General features: G+C 42.2%; 1 protein-coding gene across 3 annotated transcripts in view; it reads left to right on the top strand.

Annotated features, from left to right (window-relative positions):
• ARHGAP26 (Rho GTPase activating protein 26) overlaps nucleotides 1-22,097 on the top strand; it is a 473,410-nt gene that overhangs the window by 1,477 nt on the left and 449,836 nt on the right. The gene's annotated exons all lie outside the window — the stretch shown is intronic.

Here is a 22,097-nt window from a genome sequence, read left to right as displayed (position 1 = left end):
TTCCCTTTGGCAGGGGAGAAATGAAATTTACATTCTCTGTATGATTTCCCTTGTCATTTGCAGAGCCAGAGAGTGTCTCCTTCTGGCCAAACGAGTGCTCTAGGGATGGATGCCTTGGATTGCTGAGCTCCTTTTTTTGGGTGCCTTTTCTGTTTACCCATTTAAGAATAATTTGGTCCATCTTTTATTTTTAAGAATCAGAAATAATATAAAGGCAGATAGTGGAATTGTCTTTCACTTGACTTTTCCTTTCTCTTTGCTGCATTTCTTAATAGGTGATATCTTTCAACTAGGAAAGCTCGTCTTGGCAGACTGCAGCCGTGGGTCTGAGAATTGTCACCAAGTCTCTTTAAAGGAGACTTAAAGTCAAATGCCTGAGATGTCATTTTGTGAGCCTGTTGCTTCTAAAGATGAAGAAGACAGTGGAGCCCCAGGGCAGCAAGTGGTAGTCTTTTGAGGTGAAATAAAAGTAGAACTTTGGTGTGCTGAGGCTCTTCAGAGGCAGGGTCTCTGTTGGAGGCTGTGTCCTGAAGCAAATGAATAGACTCTTCTTTTGTTCATGACCAGGGCCATCCTTGGAATATGTGACCCCTAGTTTGGAGTAAGTTAGGGGCTCACTTACAGGTTGGGCCCACAAATTTTGTTTGAATCTCAGACTGGCTTTAATTGGGCCTCGCTTTATTCAGCAAACATCTGGAGTTTGTGTGCTCGATATTACCCTGGGCACTGAGGATGTATTAGTGACTGTTCTCTTGTCCCTGTGGCTGTGGAGACTTACTCCATACTAGGCACTGCTTCACCCACAAATTATCTCACGTATTGTAACTCATCTTACAAATGAGAAAGCAGGCTTGAAAGAATCACTAGCTGAGAGTCTCACTGCTCTAAGAGCAGGTCTGTTTTTGAGCCCCTGCAGGGTCTGAACCAGAGATGAAGTTCCTGCTGATATTGAGCTCTTAATTCTGCCTCATTCCTCTTGCCCAGAATGGAGCCCCTGGTCCAAGAGTGTTGGAATTTGGACTTGAATTTTGTATCTTAGCCTTGAGTCTGAGAAGCATGCCTGTATGTGACTGGCAGTTTATCTGCTTGCCACTATTTTTAAGGTGTGGGGGGGGAGGAATTTAAGAATTCTTTGGGTAGGAGGAAACAGTACAGGTGATAAAATTAAAGAGTTTTTTAAATTGTCTAATGAATGGACCAGCTCTATAACTTGGGGGAGAGCTAGGTGTTCTAAACTCTTAATATCCAGCTCTGTTACTAACTATACTCTTCTACTCTTCTAGTGCTTGAACAGGTGCCACATGCCCTCTTAAAGAGGGTAGAGGTGATGATTATTTCCTGAACTTCAGGCATTGTGTTATCATTAGGTCCTTCTTGCATGGTATATTACTATGCTGCTGCTGCTGCTAAGTCTCTTCAGTCATGTCTGACTTTGTGCGATCCCATAGATGACAGCCCACCAGGCTCCTCCGTCCCTGGGATTCTCCAGGCAAGAACACTGGAGTGGGTTGCCATTTCCTTCTCCAATGCATGAAAGTGAAAAGTGAAAGTGAAGTCACTCAGTCGTGTCCGACTTTTATCGACCCCATGGACTGCAGCCCACCAGGCTCCTCTGTCCATGGGATTTTCTAGGCAAGAGTACTGGAGTGGGGTGCCATCGCCTTCTCTTACTATGCTATATACTTACTATGCTAGTATATGTGTATTCATTTTTTGGATCATTTTATCACTTCTGCAAAATGTTAAGTGTTTTATATATATATATATGTAAAAATACATAATTGTGTAAGTAACATTGGTTTAGATGATTCATAGGCTCTTCCATCTCTAAAATTTTATGGCTTTATTTTATAATTAATATGCACAGATCTTTGGGTTTAGATTTCCTTTGTGTGTTAATCTGAGGCAATAATACTGGCCTCCAGGGATTGCTGAAGTTCGGCTAGATCATTGCTCTTTATGAATGAGGAAACTGAAGACCAGAGAGATCAGTAACCTGCCCAAGGCATCACAGCAATTAAGTGTACTTAAACATAAGTTATCTGATTCCAGAAACTATGCACCTAACTGTGAAGTAGAAATGTTGTGTAGGTCTGTTGTCTATTGAATAAAGAATCTGGTGAACTAACGAACTCCTAGAAGTCTTTCCCTGGAGCTCAAACCTCTGGGCTGGACACAAGGCAGCTAAGCAATAAAATAATTTGGGGCCTACATTTCAGAAACTCCTGCCTTTGGAGAAAGTTCTTGTTTGATGTGGTGATTCCCAGTCAATTTTTTCTGTGCTAATTTGTCTAGACATTTTCTGTGAGCACTCTTTCCTTGACCTGATTAATCTGTCTCAGTCCAGAGGATTCTATATATTTTGGTCCTTTTTTCTTTCTGGAGAGATAATAGAGGCTGGCGATGATGTTCAGACACTTGTAGAATTAAGAGTTTTAGGATTTTCTGTGTTTGGTTCTTGACCTCATCACTTATTGGGCAAATCACTAAGCCTGAGCGCCTCCTGTGTAAAATGGGAAGAGCCACGCTGACCTCCTAGGGCTATTGTGAGCACGTAATGAAACAGTGCATGTAACGAAAGCACTTAGCTTGGGGCCTGGTGTGTAGTGCTGCTTAGTTAATGGTAGCTATTATTATCTTCCAGAATGTCAAGATTCAGAGCAAGAGTCACTAAGAGCAGAATTGTCTACACGAGTGCACTGAACTTCATTTCTGTCTGTCTCATGGACTTCATGGCAAATCAAATGTGATTTCATAGAACTGAAAGTGAATTAAGCTTTTGGTTTTGAGAGGTGTTTTTCAGGAACTGTTTTCTTTCCACCTTTAGAGTTGGTTTATGGACTTGTTCCTGGGGATATGCCTCTTTCAATTTGACTTCTTTCTAAGATAGAGTGAATTCTCTTAGGTGGGAGGGGTGGGGCAGGAATTCACATTTTAGAATATCAACTTTGTTTGAGATATAATTTGTTCACCCTCTTAAAGCATCTAATTCAGTGGTTCTTAGTACATCCACAGAGCTATGCAGCTGTCACCACAATCAATCTTAGAATATTTTCATCACCTCCAAAAGAAATTCCATTCCCATAAACAGTCATCCCCCACCATTTTCTCCTAAGTCCTCCCTCCCCATTCTTCTGCCCTCCAGCCCTCATCAAGCACTGATGTATTTTCTGTCTCTACTGATTTTCCTATTCTGGATATCAGAAGTGTAATTTTAATAATTTTTGCTTAGATGGTGGTGGGCAACTTGAGCCACTGAGTTCTTGATTGGAATTTCAGGTGGGAAACTTTGAACCATAAGCTGCTCTCCTACAGTGGGGTTTAAGCAGGGGTGACGTCCCAGAGACTGAACTGTGTCCTAGGGGAAAACCCAGTTTTCTCATGAGATGGAAAGATGGATTCATTCTAGTTCCTGGCATTTTCAAGGATGCAGAAAGTGAAAGTGTTAGTAGCTCAGTTGTGTCTGACTCTGTGACCCCATGGACTAGCCTACCAGGCTCCTCTGTCCATGGATTTCTCCAGGCAAGAATACTGGAGCTGGTTGCCATTTCCTTCTCCAGAGGGTCGTCCCAGTCCAGGGATTGAACCCGAGTCTCCTGCATTGCAGGTGGATTTTTTATCATCCGAGCCACCAGGGAAGAGACTACCAAAACTAGAACAAGGATCCACCCTCTTCTGTCAGTCAGCTTTCAGTCAAGTTGGGGCAGAGAGTGTGATACTGAATAAAGCCTTTCTCTGGGGTTGGTATCTTGTTGGGTGACACTTTTTTTTTTTTTAAGTAAAGTGAAATGAGTGTATCTGTGTTTCTCCAGTTCAGCCAGTAGTTTTCGTGAGACTTTTTGGGTATGATATGCCTTTATCACTGCATTCTCAGAGGTTAGTAATTCTGACCTGCATCATGTTTCCAAGGCAATCACAGTGAATTTTAACAGAAATAAATTAATAAGAATGCCAGTAAAACACACAGCAGTAAATTTTAGCTGCTGTGTATTTGTCTGTCAATATCAAATCTTAAATTCAAGGCACCTTTATCTTTTAACAGAAATAAGAATTGTAGAAATCTGTCATCATAACTGTATATGAACAAAGCAAAATGCTGTATTTTGGACCTTGAACCAAGTGGAGAGATGGGTAAAAAGTCTGATATACTTAAGTGAGGTCATACTTAAAAGGTTTTTTGCTAAGGCATGAAGAAAGAACATTTAGATAGTGCATTCAGTTCAGTTCAGTCGTTCAGTTGTGTCTGACTCTTTGTGACCCCATGAATCGCAGCACGCCAGGCCTCCCTGTCCATCACCAACTCCCGGAGTTCACTCAAACTCACGTCCATCGAGTCGGTGATGCCATCCAGCCATCTCATCCTCTGTTGTCCCCTTCTCCTCCTGCCCCCAATCCCTCCCAGCATCAGAGTCTTTTCCAATGAGTCAGCTCTTCGCATGAGGTGGCCAAAGTACTGGAGTTTCAGCTGTAGCATCAGTCCTTCCAAAGAACACCCAGGACTGATCTCCTTTAGGATGGACTGGTTGGATCTCCTTGCAGTCCAAGGGACTCTCAAGAGTCTTCTCCAACACCACAGTTCAAAAGCATCAATTCGTCAGTGCTCAGCTTTCTTCACAGTCCAACTTTCACATCCATACATGACTATTAGAAAAACCATAGCCTTGACTAGATGGACCTTTGTTGGCAAAGTAATGTCTCTGCTTTTGAATATGCTACCTAGGTTCCAAATAGGAAAAGGAGTACGTCAAGGCTGTATATTGTCACCCTGCTTATTTAACTTATTTGCAGAGTCCATCATGAGAAACACTGGGCTGGAAGAAGCACTAGCTGGAATCAAGATTGCCGGGAGAAATCTCAATAACCTCAGATATGCAGATGACACCATCCTTATGGCAGAAAGTGAAGAGGAACTCAAAAGCCTCTTGATGAAAGTGAAAGAGGAGAGTGAAAAAGTTGGCTTAAAGCTCAGCATTCAGAAAATGAAGATCATGGCATCTGGTCCCATCACTTCATGGGAAATACATGGGGAAACAGTGGAAACAGTGTCAGACTTTATTTTTTGGGGGCTCCAAAAATCACTGCAGATGGTGACTGCAGCCATGAAATTAAAAGACGCTTACTCCTTGGAAGAAAAGTTATGACCAACCTAGACAGCATATTAAAAAGCAGAGACATTACTTTGCCAACAAAAAGATAGTGCAGTACTTAAGGGGGGAAAAAAGAATGAAATTTAAATAGTTTTGATAGTATTAGCTAGAGGGCATTCTTGAGGCTCAATGGGGCCCTGACTTCATATTGTGGGCGGGAAAAAAGTAAAAGTTATCTCATATCTACATTCTTAAATAATGCAAGCTGTCATTAATTGCCATAGTCTATATGTCCAGTCTGATAGATGTGTTCTAGAAGAAGCATAAAAAGAAAGTGAAAGTGAAAGTTGCTCAGTGTGTCCAACTTTTTAAGTACTCCAGGCCAGAATACTGGAATTGGTAGCCATTCCCTTCTCCAGGGGATCTTCCCAGCCCAGGGATCGAACCCAGGTCTCTTGCATTGCAGGTGGATTCTTTACCAGCTAAGCCACAAGGGATGCCCAGAAGAAGCATATATGTCTTCAGTGTATTGAAAATTGTTTCTAATCCTCCGTTGGTAACTGCTCTTCTGCATTTCACAATGATCTGGATTCTGAACATTAGTAATACTAGTGGGCATTCTCTTTATAGAAGTCCTTCCACAGGATGCCTTCAAGAATACACTGGATGTGGCTCTGGCCCCTTTATGTAGATGGGGAGCATATCTCAGCATTAAGTTCATTTAAGAAGTGAACTCTGCAGAATTAACTTGGAACTGGTAATGTGCAGGCTGAGGAGACCCAGACCTGGGGCACATCCAGGCCTCTGTTATCAGGCAGACTTGATGTTCAGTCAAGCTCTAGAACATACACTCTGTTAAGACCTTGGGAGCATTGTCAGTTTTCTCAACAAACAAGCAAACAGAAAACCTGGAACCTTGCCAGCAGCTCTTGTTCTCGAAAACTCACCAAGGGCCGGCCCTATGCTAAGTGCACGCATTGTCTCATGAGTCCGTAACCCTGTCCTGCGAGGTGAGTACTCTTATTCACCTGCATTTTGCAGTTAGGGTAACTTGTCTCAGGTCACAGAGCTAGGAAGTCGTGCAGGCAAGTTTTGAACTTGGCAACGGACTGCAGGGCTTCTCTTAAACATGACCCATCAGTGCTTCAGTAAACACTTCGGCAGTGAAGATACAAATTCTTCAGAGAGCTAGACGCTAAACAGGAAAAACGTGCAGCAGGTGTTAGATTAAGTGAGAATATTGGACCCATTGTTTTTCACTCTCTGAGTCCTGGTTGCAAAGAATAGCCAAGATTTGTATTGTGCTCTGAAGTTTTGTGTTCTCATCATCGTGGGATTAAAGAACCATTGTAGGCTAGTGAGGCACAAGTAAGGGTGCCTGACTACTTCTTGGCTTTTTGAAGCAGTAGAGTTGCTCTTTGGGGGTAGCACTGATTACCAGTGAGTCTCTCTCTTCTTTTTAATGTTATTTAGAAAATGCATACTTTTCTAACATTTCTTTTTTCAGTTGAAATATTAAAAAATTGAGATATAATTGACACAGAACATTTTTTAGTGTTAGGTGTACAATGTCATGATTCGCTATTTGTATATATTATGAAATGATCGCCACAATATGTCTAGTTAACATCCATCACCATACATATATTACGAATTTTTTTTCTTGTGATGAGAACTTTTAAGACGTCTTCTCTTAGCAGCTTTCAAATTATAGTACTATTAACTATAGTCACCGTGCTATGCATCACATTCCATGACTTATTTATTTTGTGAATGAAAGTAATTCTCTTTTAACTGGGTAGTAGAGAGTTGAACATGGAGGCCAAAAACCTGTTCCTGGGTCTGATTTGTTAAGATAAATAGTTTGTCCTTTTTGCTCATTAAAACGAGAGTGGAAAAAAAATCATCAAGAGTGGTGTGCTTAAAAACACGTCACCCTTTTGTACTTCTTTAGGATTTGATGTAGGTTTTTGCAGTAGTGAGATGAGTCCTTCGTTAATAGTATAAACTCCCAAAGGCTCTTCAGTGCCGACCTGCTTTGTTTAGGACTAATATTATTTTTTACTTAACAAATCCTAAAGGATCAAATGCATATGGAATTAGGTAACAAAAAGTTTTTTTCTCAGCTCTTTTGCTTTGCTTTAGCACCTTTCGAATAAAAGAAGAAAAAGCATTTCCTAATTATTTGTAAATGGTGGTAATTTGCAATACTGACATTTGGAATATTACTCATACAAATATAAACATCTGCAAATTATATCCAAACAAGATTTTGTAGTTTTTATATAACACTGGCTTTGAAAAAAGTCCTTCCACTTTAATCCAGTTATTCAGTTCTGGATTGGACTGAATAAATTGCATCTATAATCTGTAAATAAATTGCATCTATAATTTCCCACATGGCCCAGTGTAAAGAATCCGCCTTCAATGCAGGAGACATAGGTTTGATCCCTGGGTCAGGAAGATCCTCTGGAGAAGGAAATGGCAACCCACTCCAGTATTCTTGTCTGGGAAATCTCATGGACAGAGGGCTGTATTCATTGGGGTCGCAAAAGAGTTGGACACCACTTAACGACTGAACGACAATAATCTATAGCACTCAGCCCACTGATTTGAGGCTTAAGTTCCCCCTTCCCTCCTTAAAAAAAATATGATTAATAGACTTTATTTTTTAGAGCAGTTTCAGGTTTACAGAAATATTGAGTGGAAAGTATAGAAAGTTCCCATATAGCCTCTCACACCCATTTCTCTCAGTACATTTGTTACAATAATGACATAGTGTTATAACTCAAGTCCATAGTTTACATAAGGGTTCATTCTTTGTGTTGTATATTCTGTGGGTTTTGAGAAATGTATTGACCTTAACAGTATCATGCAGAATAGTTTCAGCCTGTGAAATACATGTCTTTGTATGGACATATGTTTTCATTTCTTATTTAATTTCCCACCTAGGAGTAGAATTACTAGGTTGTATAGATAAACTTAAGTTTAATTTTGTAAAAGCCTGCCAAACTCTATTCTGCACCAGAGGCATCCTTTTAACTTCCCCTCAGCATCATCCAAGGGTTCCAGTCTCTCCACATTATCACCAATACCTGCTATTGTCTGTCTTTTTGATTGTAGCCATCCCAGTGGGTGGGAAGTGGTACCTTTTGGTTTTAATTTGCATTTCTGTGATACTTACAATGTCCAGCATCTTTTCATAAGCTCATTGGCCACTGATGCATTTTCTTTGCTGAAGTGTCTGTTCAGATCTTTTAGATGGGCACTGTTTACATCTCGGATTGTTTTTTAATCCTTTTGTGCGTGCATGTTCAGTTTCCAAGTTGTATCTGACTGTGACCCTGTGGACCATAGCCCGCCAGGCTCCTCCGTCCATGGGATTTCCTAGGCAAGAATACTGGAGTGAGTTGCCCTTTCCTTCTCCAGGATATCTTCCTGACCCTGGGATCAAACCTGCATCTCCTGCATTGCATTCTTTAACACTGAGCCACCTGGGAAGCCCTTAATTCTTTTACTTTTTCCGTAAAACTTTTGATGAGTAAGTGAACACCATTGGGTATACTTTATTTGCCCTCATTTGGGGACTTTTTGCTTCTACTTGCTTCAACCTCAGATGTACTTGACTGATCAGTTTCACATCCCAGGGCTTGAAAGGTGATTCTGACAAGGCTATGGTTCAGATTTCTGCTCTAGTTAGGCCAGTCAGCGTCCCTCTGGAGAGAGGCCCCAGGCTGAACTTCCTAATGCTGGCCAATGTAAGCTAATGATCACAAACCCCATGAATTGACAAAATGAGCATGGGTCAGGGAGAAAGTGTTGTCACCATGAAGCTATTGGGGAAAGCAGTTCATGAAGGTGACTTTGTTACCCGGTCTAGGCCATTACATTTTAAAAAGTTAGCCAAAGGAGAGATGCCAGTATGAAGCTAAGTGTCATACACTTCTGACTGACTCAAGTTTTAATTTTTAAAATTATAACCCAGTATGTTTTAAATTGTATATCTTAGGCCATCAGAGGAAGGCTTTCATTCAACAAACATGGAGTCTTGCTTTGCTCTTACCATGTCATCCAAGCCTTGGCCTTGAGGAAGGGCTTTTAAGGTTGTGGTAACAGATGCAGAAGTTGTGAGGTGAGAGGAATTATGGGGTGTCCCAGGGCTTGCAGGGAGGCCAGTGTAGCTGGAGCAGAGCGATGGCAGATGAACAGGGAGAGAGGCTGGGAGCCAAGTCCTCGAGGTCTTGACTCCCAAAGGGACTTTGAGTTTCATTCTGAGTGTGATGGAAAGTCAGGGGAAGGTTGTGACATCATCCTTCTTGTGCTTTAAGAGATTATGGGGACCACTGTGTAGAGAATAATTTAGTGGGGCAAGAATGGAGGCAAGGGGAGCAGTTAGGAGGCTGTATAATAGGTGAAGTAAGAGGCAGTGGCACCTTGGGCTAGGGGACAGCATTGGAGATGTAGGTCAGATTCTGGGTGTTTTTGGAAGTCCAGCCCACGAGATCTACTATTTGATCAGATTTAGGCTTTGAGACTAAAAATCAAGAATGACTCAAATGTTTTTAGCTAGAGCAGTTATGTGAATGATGGTGCTATTTTCTGAAATAAGGATCACTTGGGAAGGATTAGGTTTGGGGGAAGATGAACAGTGTAAATGGATGACCTAATCTTATAGTGCAAAGACAAAAAATTATACATTTCATGAATACACTCATAAAAGAACCGCAGAGTGTGGAAGTGTACAGAGTAAAGCACCCCCTTGCCTGAGTTAGCCACCGATGTGCTCTTTTACTCGTCCTTTTTCTGTGCATATTTGTTGTTTTCATAAGTGGAGTTATAGGATATGAATTAGTCTGTGTTTTGCTTTTCTGGTTGGTATTATGTCTTAGAGGTCTTCCATGTCAGTACACATATACAGTGTATTCTTTTAACACCTGCAGAGAGCATTGCTATGTGGCGACACCATGGCTGATTTACCCCTTCTCCTGTTGAGGGATATTTGGATTGCCTCAGTTTTCACTATCAGAGAAAGTGCTACAGTGATGATTTGCACACTTTGCTTTCTGTGTGGGTCCTAGTAGTTCCATGGGGGTAGATTCCTTAAAGCGGAATTATTGCCAGCTCCAATCTATTTATTTATTATTTTTTACAAGCTCCTCGACATTGATTCTTTAGGTCCTTGGCATCCCTGTCTAGTTGGCATTTGTCTGGCACTGTTTTAAGTGTGTTGTTAGATTGTTTCTGAAGCTTAACGTTTTGCTTTAATTGGAAGCAGCCTTAACAGGACAAGCTCTTCTTTTAGGTGCTGGCATGGATTCTGAAGGAACCAGGGACTAGAAAAGAGAGAGATTACAATTAATTGGCTGTGTCCTAATTAACATTGGACCTGTCTGATATCCTTTCTGAGCTCTAAGTTCTTACAGATAAAATGGGACATGGGATGTGGCTTTGCCCATATCTAATAGGCTGTTCCAACCTCAAGTTTCAGGGAAATCACATTTGTTAGGGTGAGGAAAATAGCCTTGGTGGCCAGAGGAATATTTACAAATTAGAGTCACTGGAGTTTACACATTTTGTAGAAACGCAGAGTGGAGAAAGAGAGGAAATAGTAAGGAAAACAGCTTGGCAGTGTGGGCCAGAAGCTGTCACGGCATGTTTATATCTGGCTCATTTCACCTTGGTAGGAAGGCATGGAATGCTGCAGGGGGTGAGCCTGGAGGCTTGGGCAGTGTTACTATAGTTAGAAAGTGGAGATTCCTGGGGCTGGAGGGGGCTGTCTCTGTGTGTGTGTGTTTTCTTTGCCAGATGGATAAAGGGTTGAGGGGCTTGGGAATTCTGGATCAAACCTTGCTAACTGGCTGGCTTCCTTTGGCCAAGCCAGTAGCTACGATTTGATTCCTGCTGCTGCCACACAGGAAAAGCCAAAATAAACCCCATTTTACATGGTTTGTAAAGACACCACGCGTTGATTTCAGAGCTCATCTGCTCTTGCTGTCAAATGTGCTTTTAAGTTTATTCCAGGCTGATTTGAACACTTTGAAAAGATGAAATGGCTTCTCCCGTGAGACTTTAGGTAGGTTTCCAGGTAGATCGAGTTGAACTTGAGGCTATTTCTGTGCCACAGAGACTGTCAAGCAGATTGAGCCCAAACCATAACAGATTCCTGACTGTATCTTGTTATTACACTGGTAGGTCAAGTGTACAAGATTATTATCAGTTGAGCAAGTGAGATGAAATTAAAACAGCATTTTTACTTTAATTCATACCTATGTTTCTTTTTAAAAAGTTTATGTCACTAATACCTGTAAATAGTACACAATTTAGAAGGGACAGGAAGGAATGCAAGCATCCTTAGATGCCTCCTGTCTCCAGATTCCTGGTTCTTCTACTGGAGACAGCATTTCACCCATTCTTGAGTATTTTTCAGATATAATTTATGCATGTGCCAGCAAATACATATTTATATATTTCTCCGGTAGCAAGCCATATGCACTGTTTTGCATATATTTGCATTTTGTACTATTTTAATGGATTTTGAATATTATTCAACTTTGGTAAATATAGAGCAAATTCATTTTTAGCATTGCATTGTATGGCACTGTATGGACATAATTTATTTAATCAGGCTTCCTGGGTGGCTCAACTGGTAAAGACTCTGTCTGCAGTGCAGGAGATGTGGGTTCGATTCCCAGGTCAGGAAGTTCCCCTGGAGAAGGAAATGGCAACCCACTCCAGTATTCTTGCCTGGGAAACCCCATGGACAGTGGAGCCTGGTGGGCTACAGTCCATGGGGTTGCAAGAGTCAGACATGACTTAGTGACTAAACCACCACCAAATAATAGACATTTAGATAATTTCCAACCTTTTGCTACTATAAGCAATGCTGCTGTGAACCTCCTGGTACCACCTGTCATGGGCAGATGAGTGAGTAGATCTGTAGGGTGAATTCTGGAAATGGAACTGCTGGGCCAGAGGGTGCGTACACTTTTCATTTCAATGGGTATCTCATAGGGGTGCTTCTGAAAAGTTCTGAGTGAACTGAATTTTATAAATCACATTTTTGGAGTCGAAAGGGAATCCATCATTTGATTTATCGTAGAGTGGCGCCTGCAATAAAGCAGTGCTTCGGGTTTTGTCCATTTCCTACTCCTCAGTTTGTGTGTACTTCATTCTGGGATCAGAAGTGACAACAAAATTGTTCCCTAAAATGAGCCAGAGCTGGACTGGTGATGCCTTGCGCGTGGGCCCCGGAGAGCTTGTCTGTGCCTCTGGTGAGGGTGCAGTGGAGCGCTGTCTTGGTGCAGTGTGTGCTTTACTTGGGAGGTTTGTCAGGTGTGAAGGAGGGTAGGCTCCCACATCTGTTGACAGAAGACTTTTATTCTGAGCCGGTAGGCACAGCTTGTCTGTCTGTGAAGCTTTTCTGGGAAGTGGCAAGGGAGCTGGGCATTTTCGTCTGACCTCTCTCTGCTGCCTGCCTCTTCAGCAGAGCTTGGCACTTGCCCTGATGGAGGGCACGTGTTGTCTGTGGTCTCTAGTTCAGTGCCTGGGACCACTCACACTGTGGTGGAAGGCTCCTGGTAGTGGGGTTCTGGGACGGGGCGAGCATAGTGACTGCTCTGGTTGCTCGGCGTCTTCAGGAGGCCAGGGAACCATAGACCGTCCACAGTACAATGACTCCTGGCAGGTCAAGAGGATCTCTGGGGAGCTAGCAGAGGACTTGGGGAAAGGCCAGTCCAGGGAGGCAGTGTTCCTAACCATCAGTCTTCTAAAATCACCTAGGTCATTTCTGCACCACCTTACCACGGTTTATTTATTTTGAAAACGTCTACTCATTAAAAATTACATTTATTTCAAAAGAGAACGTTATAGCATCCTGAAATCATGGGTTTGATGTGGTTAGTAATATTTTTTTCCTAGATTATCTTCAAGTGGTCATTAATTCATAATCATTACATTGAAAAGTATCGGTGGTTGTATGATCTAAAACAGAACTATATTCTATCAGCGATCTGAGCTTCCCTGTGCTTTGTGCTGTCCTGGAGCAGAAGTGTGTCAGAGAACAGACACTATGTGGCCATTGTGCCGGGAGGGAAGCGAAGGGCAGAGATGTGCTTCTCAGACTCAGGTGCTGGTGTTCGGGTAGGTGGCGGTGTGCCAGGGAGTATGCAAAGCCAGTGGCACGGAGTACACTTCTTGAAAATCTGTTTTACTCAGTGGAATCATTATTTGAATATTCAAGCAAACACCCATAAATTATAGAAGAGAAATCAAGATACCATGGCACTTTTCACGGAAGACCTGCTGGTGTGACTGAAGAGGAGAACAGAGGAAGAGGGAGCAGGGGTGTCCCTGGCTGAACTGTGCACCCCCAGAGAAGACCTGCAGTGTATGGTGGGGGACACGGGGCTAAGAGTCCTTGCTGAGTTATTTCCATGGGACCTACAGTTGGAGACACCTACCAGGTGGAGGGAAAAACAGGCCAGGGGCCCCAGAGAGAGAGGGGGTACTGCTGTGGGTTTGGGTCTCACCAGGTGTTATTAGAGGCCCAAGCAGTCCATTGAAGTCACTGGGAGTCTGGGACTCACCCCAGAGATTCTAATGTAATTTGTCTGGGTTGCAACTTGTGCCAGGGGAATTTTAAAAACACCCCAGGTACTGCTAATGTGCAGCACAGTTGGAGAACCACTGGCATGGAATGAGAGGAGAGCGCGGGGGCCGAAATTGTGGCATCAGCATCAGCATTCGGCAGAAGAGGTGGGTGGAATAGGGATGGAGAGATTTGTTCGGATTAAGTATGAGGTGTGTCTTCCTGGGCAGTGTGGGTGAGGGCTTGCCTAAAGCCTTTGAATTTTGCCTTTTGAAACCGGAGAAAGAGGTTTAAGTACGAGGGTGACACGTATCCACCATCTGATATTATTGTGAGGAGTAAATGAGATTATCATAGGTATTGTGACGGGTAAGCAGGCCCGTGGTAAGTCCTCTGCAATTGGAATGTCACTACTGTCATTTCTAGATTTGTCTCTGGAAGGAGCCGTTAGAGCAGGTCAAGGAATGATGGGGAATTGGCTCCAAAGGGTACAGGTTCTCCCGCTTCAGAACATCTCAGCATGTGGCTCCACGCCTAGGATCCAATCGTCCCATGAGCCTGGGGAGGCCGGGAAGCTCCTGAAGGGAAACTTCCTGCTCACAGTCACAGGGCACACATTTCCCCACAGTGAGTACTGTCAGGGTTAAAGTCATTTGGGATCAGAGCCTGTGATTATATTGCATGGTTTTTGTTTAAAAACCTAGAAGAAGCATAATGAGCTGACTGAGCTGTTGTTGCACTGCTGGTGGGGGGAACCCTGTCTCCTGGAGAGCCGCAGAGGGACTGGCGGATGGCTCTGGAGGACGAACTGTGCACCAAACCCAGAGAGGGCTGGGGTACCTCCAAGGTGCCTTTGGAGAACTCATTTCTGGCAACAGCTCCTCCTTATCTCTCTTCTGATCTCAGTGGGTTCTCAGCCTCCTAGGAAGGACTGGGTGACGGAGCAGATAACAGCTACCGCTGTTGGGACCCTGGGGTGTTGACCCGTGCAGCTTTCCCCTTGTGATTTGCTTCTTAAGAAATTCTGTAGGCTGCTCTTCCAAAGACAGGGAAGGGGGTTTGCATTTGTATCTGACTGGTTCCTTGAGATGTTGACACAAATCCTGCCCTGGGCCGGTACCCAGCAGAGCATCAGCCTCATGACTCTGACTGTGGGCAGCGAGGAGACCAGGCAGGCCCTGGGGATGGGCACCTTGGCATCTGCAGCCTCGTCCAGCCCCAGCCACACCCAGAGGTGTCTGGCCTGCTGGCCAGGCCTTGGAAGCCACAGATGACTTTGCTTGCTGCCCTCTCCCAGCCCTCTGACCGAAGCTGCCCTGAGCTCAGTGTGCAAGGTTAGCAAACCACCATATTGTCAGCTCTGTGTAGAGCAACAAGATGGTTCTCTCTCTGGAAATAAATTCTGTTTCTCTCTATATAGCCAGCATGCTTGGAATCAGTTCCCCAGCGGGAAGCTCTGCTCCAGTGCTTAGAAAATTGGAGTGGCACTGAGCTTTTGGCCCCCGTATCTTGTGGGTTCTGTCTTTGGCTTGCTTTCCTGTCCCCTGTCTCTTCTGGCTGGCATCACATCATACTGTGATGAAAGGAGAATCCCAGCAGGGCTTGGGATTTTGCACTTGAGGTGCAGAGTTCAAGCGTGAAGATGGTTATCAGCCGACAAGAACCTATATTTGGCTTGTTTTCACAAATCTTAGTTTTGAATATTGGGGTCTCATATTCTCCACCTCCCCTCTGATCTGGAGAACTGAGCCCCTTAAAAAGATGGTTGAAATGTTTTTTGGTGGTTATCTTAAATGAGAGACTTGTGAAATGTTACGGAGGAAAAGGATGACTCATGCTTCTTACTGTGACACCTCAGTCAGATCACTGAGCTCCTCAAATGTGTTGGCATGGAGTTAAGCAATGGTGGGCAGAGACCTTGGAGGTCCTGCCGTAGGGTTTTTGAAAGTAACTTAATGAGATGTAATTCACATACCCCACAGTTCACTCATTTATAAGGTACAGTTCATGACTTTAAGTATGTTCACAGAATTTTTCACCCGTCTCCACAAGTAATTTTAGAATATGTTTGGTCATCATCCTCAAAAGAAATCCTGCACTCCTTCGCCAGCATCCCCATCTCCCCAGCTCTAGTCAGCCACTCAAGATTTTAACTCAAAGTGTGGTGCTCGCCTGTCTGCTTTGTCCTTAGATCGTTTTAAACTATAGATCTGTTTCCTTTAAGGAAATGGCAACCCACTCCACTATTCTTGCCTAGAGAATCCTGTGGACAGAGGAGCTTGGTGGGCTGCTGTCTATGGGGTCATGCAGAGTCGGACATGACTGAAGCGACTTAGGAGCAGCAGCTGTTTCCTTTGGTGCATCCAGATAATTTGCACTTTTCCAGAATGCTGCAGTTTCAGCACCAAGGTGTTTGGATCTGGAACTCAGTTTTTCTGTATTCTGTTCACCCCCTGACAAATGTGCTAGTGTGGCAGTGACTAATTCACACTCATCCCTGAGTGCATGTACGTCTCTCGTTAGGACTTCTTTTATCCCGTCTTTCTCTGTTTTGATCTTGCTTTGGAGAGGGTAATCTGGTGTAAGTGGGGAGGAATACCCAATATCCAGTAGGTAGATGCCTTGTTTTGAGCAGAAGAGAAGAACATTTATTTCTAGAGTGGGAAAAATTTCAGTGATATACTGATTTGGATAGTCACATTTGGAGGGTTTTAGCTTTATTTTAGGAATGTTGGTAAAGAAGTAAGTTTCTTGTGCTGAAATGATGGTGTCTAAGGTCTTAACATGAAAGTCTTTCTTCCCTACAAAAGACCTTGCATTGTTCTAGGAAATGCCAGCCCAGATGTAGGTAACACATTTTCTACGTCTATTTGTTTTCTCTTTCTCTCATTTGCTTCTGTCTCTTCTTTTCTTTTGTTTTTGTTTCCCTCTCTCATTCTTTCCCTGTGCCCTTCCCACATCTTGCCTTGCCAGAGGGCAAAAAAAAGTGACTGATCTCTGACCTCTTGATTTTGAAAAGCAAAACCGTTTATAAATGAGAATGACCTGAAATCAATTTCCAGAGTTGCTAGGGTAATACTTAAAAAGACTTCTAGATTTGAGGTGACTATGGTGACTGCCAGGAAGAAATGTGGGCTCTGAGTTGCCACTGTGTTGTAGACAGCACGGTGTGGGGTCCCGTTTCCTGTTAAACTTCCTGTGTTAGGTTCCAGAGGTGAAAACTGCTCAGAACCAGTGAGGGTGTAAAATGTTTGGCCCCTGGTTAGCTGTTCTGATGAGGAGCATATTTTTTTTCTTCTCCTAATGGGACTTGATGCAAGCCTCATTTTTTTTGTCATTGAGATGGGGGTGCTGTTAAGATTATCTTCAACAAAAGTAGGTCAGTGATTTGTATTTCATGAAGATAAATTTGGGGACGCTGAATGAGAGCATGTTATTTGGGTTAGTTGAACAGATCCAGATATAATTATGTATATTTATAATGCTGATTAGAGACCTAGAAACCTATTTAGGATAGGTCAGGAAACGGGGTATGACATCTCAGTCTTTACTAGTATAATCTCTGGAAATAATATATTTTGGGCATAATTAAATGGCACCTGGATCAGATGGGTTATATCTCCCTCCCTCCAGCTGAACAACCCACAAAGTTGTTAAATGGCGTGATACTATGAAAATACAGTACGCCTCTTCAGCCTTCTTCTGAAGTGTATCTCTTTCGCCTTTTTCATCACATAAACTAATTCTTAAAAAAAAATTAAACAATCCAAAAACAAACTTGTATTTTTTCCGATTATACCAGTAACATGCCAATTAGATATAACTTAGAAATTACAGATGAATAAAAGGAAAATGCAAATCACGCCAATAGTACTGATTAGAGATACTCATTTTGGTTTTATTGTCTTTTCTACTCAGGTTATGATCATCTTTCCTTATGATTATACACTCTCTGAGATTGTTTTTAGTGGTTATGTAGTATTTCAGGTATGCTCTGTCAAGACTTACTAATGGCCTACTTTTTCATGTTCGTTAACCAATCTATAATGAATGTTCTTACAGCTATGCCATCATTAGCTCCTTAAGAGTATTTACATAGGTTGCCCCGTTTCTTTTCCTGTCTTTAAGATTCAGTTCTCATCTCTCTGCTTGTTCCCTTCTTTTCCTACAGGTTGAGCAGAACCTTGGAGACAGAAAGTGGATGTCTTTTTTGAGTGGCACAGAATGAAGAGTCTCATATATTGAATGCATATGATTTCATTCATTTGAACATAATAACTAGTAACATGTTTACCACTACTTAACTGTTTATTAATATGTCAGAACCTTTTATTACGTATTTTATAAACTATTTCATTGCACCTTCACAGTAGTATTATGAGGTATGTAGTAATATCCCAATTTATAGACTAGAAAACGGAGACATAGAAAGCAAAAATAACTTATCCAAATAAAAAGTGTTAGACTCAGGGTTAGAATTTTGAGCCAATGTGGACTCTTTTGCTCTTAACCAGCGGTGGACAGTTGACTATAATCTTAGCCCAATCCCTTAAATCTTCTGTTTCTTCCTTTGAAGTGAAGTTAAGTGAAAGTTGCTCAGTCATGTCCGACTCTTTGTGACCCCATGGACTATACAGTCCATGGAATTCTCCAGGCCAGAATACTGGAGTGGGTAGCCATTCCATTCTCCAGGGGATCTTCCCAACCCAGGGATTGAACCCAGGTCTCCCATGTTGCAGGCAGATCTTTACCAGCTGAGCCCTGAGGGAAGCACTTTCTTCCTTTATAAAGTGAGAATAACAGTGCTTGCTTGAGAACATTGTGAGGATTAAATGAGCTAGTTGTGAACAGCATCTGGCCCCACATCACTGCAGCTGTTGCTACTGTAATGACTATTTCACCCTTTGTAAGGTAGGAATAATATAGGTACTGTAAAAGTAGTCTTTGTGCAGTGTCTACATTTGAATCTCTGACTTTCTCACTGGAGATGAATCCATGTATTGGGGATTATCTCTAAAAGTTAAACTGGGCCTCATACTCTAGTCAGTAATGTTTTGATGGCTTGGTTTTATACACGTCTGCTCACAAGATTCTGATGCTGACTTGTCAAAAACCACTCTAAAAGTAACACATCCCATGAGCACTGGTCCCATCCCACCCCCAGCCTCACTACACAGAGGTGAACTTTTCTTGTGCGGGCAACTGAATTCTAACAGGGAATTCTTCCTTGAGTCTAACCTCAAGTATCTGTTGCAGGACTGGACAAAAGTGGTGTTTTAGATAAATGTTGGTGTTAAGTGCAGGTTGGTGATCTCTGTCCTTTGGTCATGAATCATCTCCATTTCCAACTCCAGTCATTTCGCTGCACGTGCCCTCCTGTCTCTCCCCCCCCTCCCCTCAGTCACTCCTGCCTCTCAGCAGCCATGAACACTTGGGCAGTTCTAAGGAAAACAGTGCCGGTTCTCACACGGCATCCTGAGAGCATATCTAGGCTGACTTACCTAGGGATCCAGAACAAGGCACTTTCCAGCCATAGGACCTTTCCATTGCTTAGAATGCCTTTGCTACAGCTCTTCATAGGGTTGGCTTCATCTCATCTTTCGGGACTCAGCCGAAGGTTCCCTCAAAGAGTTCTCTCCTGACCATCTAACCCCCTCCTTTATGTCATTACCCTGGTTTATAGGTCATGTGCCTATTCCACCCTTTAAACTCCCCAGTGCATTTTTGTTTTTTTAGTTAATTTATTTTTTAATTGAAGGATAATTGCTTTACAGAATTTTGTTGTTTTCTGTCAAACCTCAGCATGAATCAGCCACAGGTATACATATATCCCCTCCCTTTTGAACCTCCCTCCTATCCCCCTCCCCATTCCACCCCTCTAGGTTGATACAGAGCCTCTGTTTGAGTTTCCTGAGCCATACAGCAAATTCCCATTGGCTATCTATTTTTCATATGGTAATGTAAGTTTCCATGTTACTCTCAACATACATCTCACCCTCTCCTCCCCTCTACCCATTCCATAAGTCTCTTCTCTATGTCTGTTTCTCCATTGCTGCCCTATAAGGAAATTCTTTGGTACCATCTTTCTAGATTCCGTATATATGCGTTAGTATACGATATTTTTCTTTCTTTCTGACTTTACTTCACGCTGTATAATAGGCTATAGGTTCATCCACCTCATTAGAACTGACTCAGATGCATTCCTTTTTATGGCCGAGTAATATTCCATTGTGTATATATATCACAACTTCTTTATCCATTCATCTGTCAATGCTGTAGCTATTCTAAATAGTGCTGCAGTGAACAATGGGATACACATGTCTTTTTCAGTTTTGGTTTCCTCAGGGTATGTGCCTAGGAGTGGAATTGCTGATGCACATGTGGTTTTATTTCTAGTTTTTTAAGGAATCTCCATACCTTCTTCCATAGTGGTTGTATCAATTTGCATTCCCACCAGCAGTGCAAGAGGGTTCCCTTTTTCTCCACACCCTCTCCAGCATTTATTGTTTGTAGACTTTTTGATGATGGCCATTCTGACTGGTGTGAGGTGATATCTCATTGTAGTTTTGATTTGCATTGCTCTAACAATGAGCAATGTTGAGCATCTTTTCCTGTGTTTGTTAGCCATCTGTATGTCTTCTTTGGAGAAATGTCTGTTTAGATCTTTTTCCCACTTTTTGATTGGGTTGTTTGTTTTTCTGGTATTGAGTTGTGTGAGCTGCTTGTATATTTTGGAAATTAATCCTATGTCAGTTGTTTCATTTGCTATTATTTTCTCCCATTCCAAGGATTGTCTTTTCACCTTGCTTATAGTTTCCTTTGCTATGCAAAAGCTTTTAAGTTTAATCAGGTCCCACTTGCTTATTTTTGTTTTTATTTCCATTACTCTAGGAGGTGGGTCATAGAGGATCTTATGTCATCCAGTGTTCTGCCTATGTTTTGGTCTGAGTTTTATAGTTTCTGGTCTTACATTTAGGTCTTTAATCCATTTTCAGTTTATCTTTGTGTATGGTGTTAGGAAGTGTTCTAATTTCATTCTTTTACAGGTAGCTGTCCAGTTTTCCCAGCACCATTTATTGAAGAGGCTGTCTTTGCCCCATTGTATATTCTTGCCTCTTTGTCAAAAATAAGGTACCCGTAGGAGCATGGGTTTATTTCTGGACTTTCTTTCTTGTTCCATTGGTCTGTATTTCTGTTTTTGTGCCACTACCATACTATCTTGATGACTGTAGCTTTGTAGTATAATCTGAAGTCAGGTAGGTTGATTCCTCTAGCTCCATTCTTCTTTCTCAAAACTGCTTTGGCTATTTGGGGGTCTTTTGTGTTTCCATATGAATTGTGAAATTTTTTGTTCCAGTTCTGTGAAAAATGCCATTGGTAATTTGATAGAAATCACATTGAATCTGTAGATTGCATTTGGTAGTATAGTTATTTTCACAGTATTGATTCTTCCTACCCAGGAACATGGAATATCTCTCCATCTATTTATGTCATCTTTGATTTCTTTCATCGGTGTCTTATAATTTTCTGTGTACAGTTCTTTTGTCTCTTAGGTAAGTTTATTCCTATATATTTAATTCTTTTTGTTGCAATGGTGAATGGGATTGACTCGTTAATTTCTGTTTCTGATTTTTCATTGTTAGTATATAGAAATGCAAGCGATTTCTGTGTATTGATTTTGTATCCTGCAACTTTGCTGAATTCACTGATTCAGTTCTGTTCAGTTGCTCTGTCTTGTCTGACTCTTTGTGACCCCATGGACTGCAGCACGCCAGGCCTCCCTGTCCATCACCAATTCCCAGAGCTTACTGAAACTCATGTCCATCGAGTTAGTGATGCCATCCAGCCATCTCATCCTCTATCATCTCCTTCTCCTCCTGCCTTCAATCTTTCCCACCATCAGGGTTTTTCCAGTGAGTCAGTTCTTCCCATCAGGTGGCCAAGGATTGTAGTTTCAGCTTCAGCATCAGTCCTTCCAGTGAATATTCAGGACTGATTTCCTTTAGGATGGACTGGTTGGATCTCCTTGTAGTCCAAGGGACTCTCAAGAGTCTTCTCCAACACCACAGTTAAAAAGCATCAATTCTTCTGGGCTCAGCTTTCACTGGTTACCTGTAGTAATTTTCTGATACTATCTTTAGGGTTTTCTATGTATAGTATCGTGTCATCTGCAAATAGAGCTTTACTTCTTCTTTTCTGATCTGGATTCCTTTTATTTCATTTTCTTCTCTGATTGCTGTAGCTGGGACTTCTAAAACTATGTTGAATAATAGTGGTGAAAGTGGACACCCTTGTCTTGTTCCTGATCTTAGGGGGAATGCTTTCAGTTTTTCACCATTGAGAATAATGTTTGCTGTAGGCTTATCATATATGGACTTTACTCTGTTGACTAAAGGTTCATTCTATGCCCATTTTTTGAAGAG

The sequence above is a fragment of the Bos indicus x Bos taurus genome, chromosome 7 (assembly GCF_003369695.1).
Source record: "Bos indicus x Bos taurus breed Angus x Brahman F1 hybrid chromosome 7, Bos_hybrid_MaternalHap_v2.0, whole genome shotgun sequence".
Taxonomy (NCBI): Eukaryota; Metazoa; Chordata; class Mammalia; order Artiodactyla; family Bovidae; genus Bos; species Bos indicus x Bos taurus.
Note: the sequence above shows the minus strand (reverse complement) of the source record. Positions and strands in the feature narration are given on the sequence as shown.